The sequence below is a fragment of the Lissotriton helveticus genome, chromosome 12 (genome assembly GCF_964261635.1).
Source record: "Lissotriton helveticus chromosome 12, aLisHel1.1, whole genome shotgun sequence".
Lineage (NCBI taxonomy): Eukaryota > Metazoa > Chordata > Amphibia > Caudata > Salamandridae > Lissotriton > Lissotriton helveticus.
The window spans coordinates 793,562,350-793,575,524 of NC_136073.1; the positions used below are offsets into that span (position 1 = coordinate 793,562,350).

General features: G+C 46.1%; 1 protein-coding gene across 3 annotated transcripts in view; it reads left to right on the plus strand.

Annotated features, from left to right (window-relative positions):
• The first annotated feature begins 6,630 nt into the window (after nucleotides 1-6,630).
• The window catches only part of LOC144799658 (C-C motif chemokine 25-like), a 76,686-nt gene continuing 70,141 nt past the window's right edge, over nucleotides 6,631-13,175 (plus strand). Inside the window, exons 1-2 of one of the 3 annotated variants that reach the window (XM_078671115.1) lie at nucleotides 6,631-6,801; nucleotides 8,162-8,278. The gene's annotated coding sequence lies outside the window, so the exon portion shown is untranslated. Of the gene's footprint in view, nucleotides 6,802-8,161; nucleotides 8,279-8,893; nucleotides 9,159-13,175 lie in introns of those variants that run through there. The other 2 variants (XM_078671114.1, XR_013603854.1) reach the window with 2 other exon arrangements.

Consider the following 13,175-nt stretch of genomic DNA (forward strand, 5'->3'; position numbering starts at 1 on the left):
CCGTAGACCCATACACAGAGACTATAGTGCATTTTTCCCCCTTAAATTTTATTTCTATTATAACCCATCTTCCCCACTTATCTTCTAACTTCCTTATTACTACCACATCAGAGGGTCTACCTAATACCGCCACTCCTCTGTGTTTTGTCCCTTGCGTAGTATTTGCCAATACCGAGAACCCTAGCTGACTCATTATATAACTCTTGGAAGCTTCAACATGCGTTTCTTGAAGGCAGACCAGATCCAGCTTGAGTGTCCTAAGTAATGCCGCCACCTTTAATCTTTTCCCCAAATCATTCAGACCACACACATTAATAGTAGCTATCCTACAGGTCATTTACCTAAATCGGTTATTTTGCCCAACTCCGCGAACCGTCCCTTGTCAAAGATTTTATTCTCATAGAAAACCTGATATGTATCGTGAGGTCTCATCCTTTCCATTATTGAATACCAATAAGAATTCTTTACTTGTGATCTGAAGTGTGTTTTTTTGTGCTGTTTCTTCCATAGTTTCACTCTTTTTTTTGTTGTTTTTTTAACCCTCTCTGCCCCCCCTTCCTCCCCTATTCCCGCCCTCCCCTGGCTCTGGACCCCTCCCCCCTCCCCCCCTTTACAGGCAAATAGGTCCGGCAGACCTATGTGTAGCAGCCGCAGTCTGTGGATATCGCTCCCCTCCCCCCCCTGGACCCAACACCCCAAGTGCTATATACTCCTCTGTGCCAATTCCCTATTCATTTGCAAAGAGCAATCCATTCTGCTTAACCAACTCTCCAACCCTCCAACCCATTGCACACCAGAGTCTGCCATTGCTTTCCTTGTCCTCTTTTAAACTTCTCAGCTCCCTTTCTGTGCCTTGATCTCCTCCAAGTATTGCTGGGCTTTTACCTCGGATTGAAAAATGTTTATTCTACCCCTTGTGACCACTTTGAGTCTAGCTGGAAACAAGAGAAAGGCCTCAGAGCCCAGAGCCTGAAAGGGTTTGATCAGCTGCCTAAGCCTCCATCTTCTCTCCACCGTTACGTGGCAGAAGTCCGGTCTGGCAAAGAAAGTGACTCCCTCAAACGATCTTTTCTTATCTGGTCTAGCCTTGTCCATTATCTCCTCTCTGAGCAGGTAATTCCCGACGTAGATCAAAATGGCTCTGGGCAAGACCTGTTGAGCTGCCAGTCTCTTATCCCCGTGGTTTTTCCTGATAGTAAATGGAAATCTGTGTGCACGTTGTATCTCTCGCCCCCACTCCCACTGTGATTCGGGAAAAGCTCCTTTCAACAGATTAACCATGAACCGCATAATGTCATCTCCCTCTGCACCTTCCTCTACTCCCAAAATGCGTATGTTATTCCGCCTCTGGCGGTTCTCAAAATCCTCCAGCTTCCATTGTAAGTCAACTGACAGCTTCTCTTGCTCCATTTTAAAGTCCTGCCATCCTCCAAAATCATCCTCTAGTTTTCCAGTCCGAGCCTCCACCTCAGTCACTCTTACACTGAGGCCTTCGTATAATTTGTTGACTTTTCTGAGTGAGTTTTGAATTTTCTTTGAGTCCTGTCTAGCCCTTCGGCTTTCCGACCTTGCTTCCCCTTGGATCTGTTTAAGAGTAGAGCAGATCGTGTCAAAGGGGGCCATATCCTGAGTTGGATTATGGGTATTACCGGAGGCCTGAGGGGTACCTTCTTCTGCATAAGTCTGGGATGAAGCAGAGTAGTCCCAATCGAGTCTCCTACCCCCTACTCCACCATATCTTTTACCCTTTGGGTGTTTCCTTCTCTGTGTATTGTCTTTCACAGATGAACTTGACCCAGAACTTGCATCTTCCTCCGACTCCTCTGAAACCTCATTACTAGACTGAGAGGTGCCAATATCCTCGTTTACCGAAAAGAAACAATCTCCCTCCAGTGAGGCTCCCTCTCTTTTCTCCAGTTCAGTGCTTTTACTCTCAGTGCCTGAATTTACAGTCTTTCCTGCTTCTGGTAAATTGTTTCTGTCCTTTAGATTTTTAATGTGCATTTCAGCTTCCAGCTGATTTAACGCTGCCAGCATGTCCGCGCTGCCTGCTAAGCTGGATTTATGGGGGGTAATCAATACAGCGGGAGCTATGTCTTCGCTAGCCCCTTTAACCTGCCTTTGCACATTAACATTGACTTTTTGACCCGCAGATTGCACTACCTTCGGAGCCTCCGCCTCAGCTCCCATTCCCTCTCCGCCTCCGCTGCCGCTTCCATTGCCTGTGTCGACGAGTGCTGCTGCTGAGTCTCTGTGTTGCCGAGCAACCACTATCTCCACGCATTGAGCGTCCGTCTCTGTTGGTTCCTCGGTTGCTGCGTCCTCGAGGACGCTTCTGCAGGCGGCAGGGTCTGTGTCCGGCTGTGAACCTCTCCTTGGGGTAAACGCTTCCAACAAGGTAGGCTGCCTCAGTCCTGCGTCTCTCCCCTTATTCATGCCTTGTTTTGTCGTGGTTATGCTATCTTCATTCGTAGAGTCCGAAGGCTGATCTTTCTTGGGTGCCGGCGCCTTTGCTGATTCGCGCTTTACCCGCATCTCTGCCATCGCGGGTTTCTCGGCTTTCTCCTTCTCTATTTTCTTCATTTTTTGTGTCGGAGGGATTGCCTTTCTTATGGCGCCAGGCCCTCGATGTTGCTGATGTACTCCTGGGGTTGCATCGCCTCTGACCCCCTTCGCGCTATCCTGAGCGCTTTTTCCACTTGCCGCTTGTACTTTTGAAATAGTATCTTGCTGCATCTTTGCCTTCTCCTTGTCTTTGAGAAGGCGGGTATTCATCCTTGCCAGCCTGGTCCACTGATCGCGGAGCACTGCACTCAGCTCCAGTGCTCTTTGGAGAAGTCGGCTGAGTTGCTTTTTTACCCCTGGGTATTTGGGACGGTACTCGTGGGGTCCTCTCTGCAGCCAGCTACTCAAATCCATAGAGGAGTATGGTAATGCTTATTTTCCTGCCATCTGGGTGACTCAGGGGAGGAGAGGTCCGGAGCGACTTCTCACCACAGCCTCGCGACGGCCATCTTGCCCTCTGTATTCCCAGACAACATTTATTTTCTTGTCTGTATTTATTTTTAAATGTGGATAAAAATGGAAATTGGGTTACTTTTTGAGTAATTCTAAATGCTGTCTGCCATGACTGCCAGGGCATTAGCTGTGCGGATTGATAAGTAAGAGGGCTAAAAAAAGAAAGGAATTTTAGTAATGAGGCTTTAACAGCAGTAGATATGCATGAGGTTAATACTGAAATTTGCATATTTGCTTATAAGTACATTGATTTATCTTCTGCAGGTGTTTACAGCACTGCTACCTAGTAGGTATTCAAGCATGAATGCATATTTACCGGTTAAATAAATGTGGAAATATACTTATGTTCTTTTAAGTTTTTGTTCTTTGTGCTGCTGTTCCTTGTGAGGGGGTGTTGTGTGGTATCCTGCCTCCTACTCTAGCCTTGTGGGTCTTCTGGGTCTGCAGTAGTGTATTTCTCACATGAATTCATCAATCTCGTCGCGACTGATTCAATACAAAGAAGCCCCCTGACAGGAGACGGGGGACGCAGGTAGGTACAGGAACAGGTAAGTTATTCAGGAACAACTTACAAGTAAAGCAACCCCACTATGAGCTAGGAGGGTGTAACCAGCTCAGCCCCATGTGCATACAGCAACCTCAACAGGGATAGAGCACTCTCACGGATGACATCACACATTCCTCATGACTCACAACATTCCACACAGGCTGGAACAGAAGACATATGCGGAAATAATAAATAAAAGGATACCACATATCATCTCATTGACAAAGAATCATAGCACAAGAAACAGCTCCCAGCATTTAGGAACGAAGAGAGGGTGTGGCCTAACAGCTAGAGCAGCCAACCTCAAAGCTGGGGAACCGAGTTTGAGTCCCGGCAGGGACGCTCAACATCCTGTGATTCTGGGCAAATAACTTAATCTTCCCTGTGCCTAAAAAAACAAATAAATGTGTCTATAGCGCAACTGGTGCTCATATAAAGCGCTCTGATACCTTCAGGTCGAGTTTGCACTATATAAAACTCTGGGGGGAAAAAAAGATGATTTATTTAAGTACAAGGAATATGAATGCCCAGGGGGCAAACATTCCCTTCAATTGCCACAGGTGGAATTGCTTCTTCGTTGAATGCACATTATACGCACCTAGTAATAGCATTACCAGGCTACAAAGTACAACAGCACTTGGGGGGTTTAGCATAAGTAACCAATACCTGACTCTGATCCATGGGTGGTGTGATAGGTGCCACCCCGCTGGTCGCTAACTTCAAGGGGGGGGGGGGATTTTTTCAGATATATTATGGAGTTAAAAGCACCTGCTACAGTCTTCCTTGTCTAAGTGGTAAATATCATCATTCAGGAACCAATTACTTTACAGTGGACCTAAGCATGAACGCTATATATCAGATACATATCATGAACTGTGTCTGTATCAACCAATTATGTTTTAATATCTTTTTATTAGGTCTTCTATAAATATATATGTGCAATACATACAGAGATGATCATTAAATAATTACCAATTTGCTTTCAATAAATTCATCCATAAATGTCACACAATAGAGTTGACAATCGCAATTCAGTTTCTTTGCATTACAATGTTCAATAGACAAACATTTGATTGTTCAGATTCTTAATTCATACAAATATCATATCAAAAGGTATAATTTTTGGCATGGCTAGGAAATTCGTTCCTACGCACGTTTCGGCTGGGTGCCTTCATCAGGAAGCCATGTTTGTACCTTTTGATATGACATTTGTATTACCCCTGCCATCATGCCAATGTTGCAAACATCACAACTGCTAACCATCACACTCCTACAAATGTGACAATTCTGACTATTTCAAGCTCCTAAAGGTATAAGATTGCCTTGGGTGGCAGGTAATTGTCATTTTTAAAGTATATCGAATTCATAATTAACTAATGTTGTGGTCATCTGTAAATGAGACAAACAGCGCCAACTTGTGGCAGACTGTCACAAGCGCCAGTGTTGACAAATAAGTGCTCTGTGCCCAGCTGCCAAAGCCACCTGCTCAAATTAAGCACTAATATAATGTAAATTGCTCAGTTGGTTATTGCTTTTGTCAGAGAGATCCTTTTGTTACCCGTAGTTTATAAGTTTTAAAATCCTAATATAGAACAGTGAACTATCATAAAGCTGCATGCAGACTGAAATGGTGAGAGAGCATGGTTATGGAGACTTGAGGGGCACTGTTAAAAGGTAGTAGTGAGGGAATCCGTGGTGGAGGTGGTCATTGGGGGACGTCAACAAACATTGTAGCACTGGGCGCCACCCACACTGAAGCCGGCCCTGCTCTTATCAAACTTCACCACACTGCACTTCACTATCTGCTCTGTTTCCACCCACAAAAGTTACCATGACTAAGGCCATTGCAAAACTCTGCCTGTTCTCAGTGACCTAGAGAGAGATAAGAGTTGCAGTTTGCTATGGCCATTATTTTACAGGTCTCAGAACAATCTCAAGAATGCGGAGTATTCTGGTAAGCTCCACCATAAACGCGGTGGTGTTGGAATACCTGTGCCCGTAAGCTCACCCAGGGTAATCACAAATGGGGTAGCAGTTGAGGCGTTCTTCCTCAGACCCATTCTTTTCCAGGCCCTGTGTTGCCACTACTAAACGCATTCGTATAGCACAAATTCATGCTTAGCCTGCTTTTGTGATATAGGACCATATGTTGGAACACATTTTCCCATAGACACGGAATGGGTAAAACCCTTTGATACATCTGGCCCATAGTCATGATGAGACTGGTAACGAAAGCTGTCACAAGACAGAGCCATGAGTTTTGGAGACGCATCAGAATGCATCCTGGGACATTGTTCTATGTAGAAAGCGGTGCTCTTGGTCTCAGAAAACCAGAATGAGGTTCCCGTATGACATTTGTGGCCCAGGCATCTGATAGGCCAGAACTCAACAGTGACAGGTCAGCTACGCATAGCTACCAAGTTTCTATGCATGAGGTTCTGTGCTACTCTAGGTTTTCTCTAAATCCTGGGACATGTAGTCCTGTTTCATAATAGAATAAGCAAGACTACACATCCCAGAATTCAAAGAAACAAAAATCTGGACTGTAGCCATACATCAAGCATGGGTGTGTGAATCTTGACCGGCCTGGCTACAGATGGCCTCACGTCTTCAGCAAGAGTTGCCTCATAGTAAACCAAGCAAGCACTTACATGACTTTTGCTGTTTATTAGTTTAGCAGTGTGTTTTTAGGGCAGAACTAGCCCAGTGGCACAGTGGAGCGATTTAGAAAGCAAAGGAGCATGGGAAAGGTGTTCATGTTTGCAGAGTGCAGGCATGACTGTTTACACAGTTCAGGCAGTGTACAATAATACAATGCTCTCAATTCACAAACCTTTTGTTCATGAGTGGATGTGGTTTGCTCCTTGAAAGCCTTAGTAAATCATTAGAAAGTCATGAATAAGTTACACTGAATGATGGACAAATCTCTGTGAATTTTTCCGAAAGGCTTTTGGGAGGGAAGTCACAGTTAAAGTAGGAGTGTGAGGCCTGAGATGAGGGAGAAGTCAGAAACTGATGTTAAAGAGACATCGGGTGTATAGAATCAGTAGTGTTGAGCTTTCAGCATTCACCTGAAGTGGTACAGAGAGGGAGAGATCTGAGATGCAAGGGTAGCTCATTCCACAGCCTTGGTCTACATGCTAACAGACTGATTTGTGAGTTATTGCTTTTTGGGCCTTACGCATCTCCGAGGTCTAAAGGGATGACCTGCCAGATGTGTGCAGGCCTCCAGATGAGTGGATTTTTCTCTGTGAAGGAGTCCACTTTTCACTTAGGACTTAGCCATGGAGGAGGGACCTGGCAGGGAGCGACAGACGGGTTGTTTTAGTGTTGTGGTCATGTGATTAAATCTCCTTTTTCATTTACTAGTGTCTGGCTCGTGGCATCCTTGCATCAAAATCATGAATATGACATGACATACCCTTTGACCTGGGTCGAGAGATTACATCAGAGAACCTTTGAACCCTATAACATGTGAATGTATATTTATTTTATATGGTTAGTGTTAGACCTGGCAATCTTGGCGGGGTTTTCCCTCTAACTTTTTGCCTTCAGACCTCCTGTTTTGCTAACTTCAATTTTTCTGGCCTTAAGACTCTGCACACTTTACTACGGCTAACCAGTGCTAAAGTGCTTGTGCTCTCTCCTTAAAACATGGTAAAATTGGCATATACCCAATTGGCATATGTAATTTACTTGTAAGTCCCTACTAAGGTAGCACTACCTCTGCCCAGGGCCTGTAAATTAAATGCTACAAGTGGGCCTGCAGTACTTATTGTGCCACCCACTTAAGCAATACTTTAAATATGTCCCAGTTTTAAACTGCCATTTGGACCTGGTAAAATAAACCTTTTGTCAGGCCCAAACAACATTTTTAATACATATACATCACCCCTAGGGAAGGCTCCCGACAGCCCAGAAGAAGGGTGAAATGTATTTTTAAAAGTTGAACATGTTCTTTTAAGTTTTGCATGTCCTAGTAGTGAAAAATTCTTAAATTCATTTGTCACTACTTCAAGGCCTACATCTCCCAATAGGATAACATTGGGGTTACCTCATTACATTTAATAAGCTGTTACTTGCACATGGGAACAGGTGACTCATTCATGTTTGGTGTTTTGGGAATTGTAATGAAAAATCCTAACGTATGGTGAAGTTAGATTTCACATTACTATTTCTAAAATGCCACTTTTGGAAAGTTGCTATTTTCCTGCCTGGGCCATTTGGTGCATGCAGGTTGTCTCTGGGTTACATGATGGGTGTAGTTAACAGTCTGGCTTTGTGTATTCCTCCTAGACAGCCACACACAATAGGGAGCTTAAGTGTGCCTAGGTGGGCCATCACTGGCAAGATGAAAGGGAGGAGCTGGGCACGGCCCCACTTACACTTGAATAGGTGGTGTCCTGCCGCAACACAAAGGGCTATATACCCCCTGTCGTTAGTATTGAGCCAGGGCAAGGCAAACAGGGCACCTGTGCACTTCAAAGGCACACCTATAGAAGCTTCTCTCACTTCAAAGGCAGAACTCAGTAGTAGCTCTCAGCACAGAAAAGGTTGGAGACAACTGGTCTAATTTTTTTTTTTTTATCTTCGTAGACAATGCAGTAAGACCACGGCTATCAACGGTACAATAGGCGCAGTGACACCAGGGTCCTGGGGTTCCGAGCCGCGCACTGCAACTCAATTATGGATTTCTTTTCTACTAAACCAGAGGTAGGAACCCACTTTTCTTGATTTTTAATAAGGCCAGTGCCACTGGAAGTATACAAATTTGCAACCTTTAGCAGCATTTTCTGAATAATTATGGATTTGCCACATTTGCCACACAACCTATCATCGGCTGCATAATAGGTCAATTTCAGCAACAAAAACAAATTTCTATCTCAAACGGATCAAAAGTTACTGAAAACGCCGCATGCCTGACTGAATACAAGCTTTATGGTGCCTATTTCTGTATTTGGGTGTCAAAGTGGTACTAATGAGGTGGAACATTTACCCCGAAAGTGTTTATTTGTGTAAAAAAAGGCAAAATAATAAGCTAATACTATAAAAAAAAATGGCCCCGCATTACGCTGCATAATTTGCGTTTTCTTGCCACATAATTTAGTCAACCCAGCTGCATAATTTAATCCTCCCTTGCCGCATAATCCCAGATGCCCTGATGAAGGCCCTTGGCACCAACCAACACATACCACCGCTGTACAGCGTTTCTCCATCCATCTTGAAGTGATAAGATCTCACTTGCTTTCACGACAGGCCCTAAGAGAGCAGAATGCTTTTCTTTGTTTGCACAGTATCAAAGTACAGCCGCAGGGGTGACACCTCGGAGTTTCTTATCGTTGTTTGACTGGAAGCGTGCTGGAGCGAGGGTGGAAAGCCGATATTCACCTCCATGCCAGCAGAGAGAGGCAGGTGAGGGCGGGGCTGCAGGCTATAAAGCGGGGCTGACTTCGCACCTGCATTCCCAAACAGACGAGTCCTGACAGAGAAAAAACCCCGTCCTTTCGCGCTCCTCGAAGCAGGCTTCCAGGCCCAGAAAGCCAACGCGAGCTCTCGGCTGTCTAGTGCCTGGCGCAGCGCTTGCGTCACTGAGGTAAGTGCTCAGCGCCTTGAGACCCGCAATAAACTTTTTTTTTTTTTTACAAAATGTTGGTGACACCCGTCCTCTGCACACCTCTTCACTCGCAACACAAGTTAATAAAAAAATAAAAAACGAAAAAAAATGCAGACAGGGCCACAGGTTTGTGCATGCACTTTGGCGCCTAGCCAGGGGTATGACGCACTATATAAATGCAACTACAATGCAATGCGTTTTCAGTGCTTAATATGTGTTGTTTGCTAGGAAGTAAAGTCGGATTTCAAAGATTAATATACGAACAGGGGTGAGTTACATACATTGGGGCAGATTTACAAGCCCCTTGCGTCACGTTTGCGTCACTTTTCCCATGTTAAAAGTGACGCAAAAGTGGCGCAAGGGGCTTGTAAATAAGCCCCGATGTGCATAGAGTTGTGAAAGGCCAAAGGATCTTTGGGGACTTTAAAATCTCTATTGTAGCACAAGACCATAACAAATTCAAGATCCTAGTAAGTGGGCTGGGATGCGATAGGTCTGTGTACACAGTCTCTAAGTCCCCAGGCCAGAACTGCAGGTGCATCCATTGATATTTAATGTATACATCCCTATGCAAACAGTCACGCTTGCAATTGTGTTTTATTTAATTAATACGTTGAATGCTGACTCAGCTGTTCAGTTGACTTCTGACTAAGGGAATGTGACTCGTCATTATTATAAACCAATTGGGATCTTGGAACTAGTTGTGTGAAGGATAAGTTGCAAAGATCTCTGACTTGGAACCTGCAATAATATTTAGAAAGTACTCAAACTTCTCAAGGTGAGAGGATTGCAAGTTTTAGATAATAGGGCAGCATTATTAGCCCCTTGTAGTAGCAGAACACAGTTCAACCAATCAGGAACCGACCGCCATCTTGAACTTCATGTATAGCAAACGTCCTTGAAATTGCCAAACTTTGGGTGCGGTCAAGGGTGAAGTGATAACCCTCTTCAGTCCCAACTAATATTTCTGTCTTAATCGTGGTGGAAACAGATAAACTCTGTGCCCATTATATGGCACAATAACATGAGAAAACAGGCAGAGAGAGAGAGATGCAGCAATTCTGCACCCTTCGTGTTATTCCCCATTATTAACTCGGTAACTAATACTTGTTTGGAAATGGTGGAGTCATACAGTACGGAACCATTGCTGTGTAACTCATCTTCATCTCAGTTAAAAAAAAAATTGATTTATCCACAGTAAATCATAAAAGTACATGAAATACAATTAATTGCTAAAAACTCAGTTGTGAGCAGTGTTCAAACTTTGTCAATCCTGTCTTGTAAAGGCCTGGTTTTCATCTTCTTGGTAGACACTAGCTCTGACAACAGCCGCTACTCGCATGTAATAAACTATTACAAGTGACCGGTGACACAACAGCAGCCACCAGCGTGGTGTCAGTGCACAGGTCTTTATCTGTGGGCAGGGCTAGTTTGAAAATGCTCACAGTGCTAGCCAGCCGCCCCCTGGTACTGGCCATCTTACTGCAAACATTTGTATATGTTCAATAGCTCTCAGACTGGACCCCTTTGATGAAGCTGGTTATGTTCTACCTGTTATGAGCTGCAAATCTCCAAATGCCAATACCATCCGCCCAGCTGGATAAACTGAGTATCATTAAAATGAGTAACACTAGCACTGATTATTACTTCACTCAGAAATGCCAAAGCTGCCATTTTAGGCACCCTATAAAAGAGGGATTGGCATTACACCATGTTAGGGAACTGACGAGCTGGTGCAAGAGGAGGCAGTAATGCATGGATGTCTCTCCGTTGAAACTGTCAAACAGTGAAGTCTCTCTGCCAATGGCCTTCTTGCAAATAGAAAGCAATGGTAAAATGAGAGAAAGGACCTTGGTCTTTTGTCTCACAGCCAGCTTGCAGCCAAGTAGTGTAGAGATTAAAATATATTCAAACTTGGCAAAGTTCTGGGATGTAATTGGGGTCAAAGGGCCTTTGGTGCTATTTACCACAGCACTACTAGTCAATCAGCATCTCTTGTAAATGGGGCGTGGAAAGAGAATTTGATTTAAATTGTTAATGTTTTTATTAAAGCAGTCAAGTAGCATAGAGGTTAAAATATACTCAAATACGCTTGAGAGTAATGTAACATCCTCTTGTAGACCAGTGGCGGCTCCTCTGCTAAGGCGGAGGAGCGTCGTCCTACTGCTGAAAAGGAAAAATAAAATAATAATAAAGTATCGTTATTTACATTTTATTTTCCCTATTGCAGTCAGTGATGGAGTTGGGTGGGGCTAGCCACAGCATGGGAGGAGGAGTTTGACTCCCTAAGTGCGCATGAACTGTTTGGCCGGCCCTCTTGAGCCGACCAAACAGTTCATGCACACTTTGCATGTTCCTACCGGGCTGCATTACACAGCCTGGTCAGGAACATGCACAGGCTCCCTGTACCGGTCTGAGCGCCGATCCACGGCACTCGGGCCAATCAAAATGCTGCATTGCAGTATTGTGATTGGCTCAGGGGAGCCTGCCTGTCCGGGTGCTTCCCTCTGCCAGCTGGGACAGGAATAGGAAGAGAACGAGGATGAAGGACAGAGGATGGGGGAGAGGCGACGACCGGCCGTTAAAGGCAAGTCCTTTTATTTAATTCCTCTCCCAATCCCCCACTCCCGCCCCACCACCCTGTCTGGCAGCAGCCACTGCTGTTGTAGACCCAAGACCTTATCAAGGCACTAATCCATGGCTGACCTGGACAATTTGCTACACAGGCCTTTTCCAAGTGTTCTGCGGGCTCGGGCTTCTGTGAGACAAGGATGGGCTACCATGACCCATCCACCCCGCCATGACCCATCCACCCCACCATGACCCATCCACCCCACCATGACCCATCCACCCCACTATGACTCATCCACCCCACCCTGACTCATCCACCCCGCCATGACCCATCCACCCCGCCATGACCCTTTCAGCCTGCCATGACCCATCCACACCACCATGACCCATCCACTCCACTATGACTCATCCACCCCACCATGACTCATCCACCCCGCCATTACTCATCCACCCCGCCATGACATATCCACCCTACCATGACATATCCACCCTGCCATGACCCATCCACCCCACTATGACCCATCCACCCCACTATGACTCATCCACCCCGCCATGACCCATCCACCCCACCATGACCCATCCACCCCACTATGACTCATCCACCCCACCATGACTCATCCACCCCGCCATGACCCATCCACCCCACTATGACCCATCCACCCCACTATGACTCATCCGCCCGACATGACCCATCCACCCCACCATGACCCATCCACCCCACTATGACTCATCCACCCCACCATGACTCATCCACCCCGCCATGACATATCCACCCTGCCATGACCCATCCACCCCACTATGACTCATCCACCCCACCATGACCCACCCACCCCACTATGACTCATCCACCCCACCATGACCCATCCACCCAACTATGACTAATCCACCCAACTATGACTAATCCACCCCACCATGACCCATCCACCCCGCCATGACCCATCCACCCTGCCATGACCCATCCACCCTGCCATGACCCATCCACCCCACCATGACCCATCCACCCCACTATGACCCATCCACCCCACCATGACCCATCCACCCCGCCATGACCCATCCACCCCACCATGACTCATCCACCCACACCATGACCCATCCACCCCACTATGACTCATCCACCCCCCATTGACCCATCCACCCCGCCATGACCCATCCACCCTGCCATGACTCATCCACCCCACCATGACCCATCCACGCCACTATGACTCATCCACCCCACCATGACTCATTTACCCCGCCATGACCCATCCACCCCGCCATGACCCATCCATCCCACCATGACCCATCCACCCCACCATGACTCATCCACCCCAGCATGACCCATCCACCCCACCATGACCCATCCACCCTGCCATGACCCATCCACCCCACCATGACCCATCCACCCCACTATGACCCATCCACCCCACCATGACCCATCCACCCCGC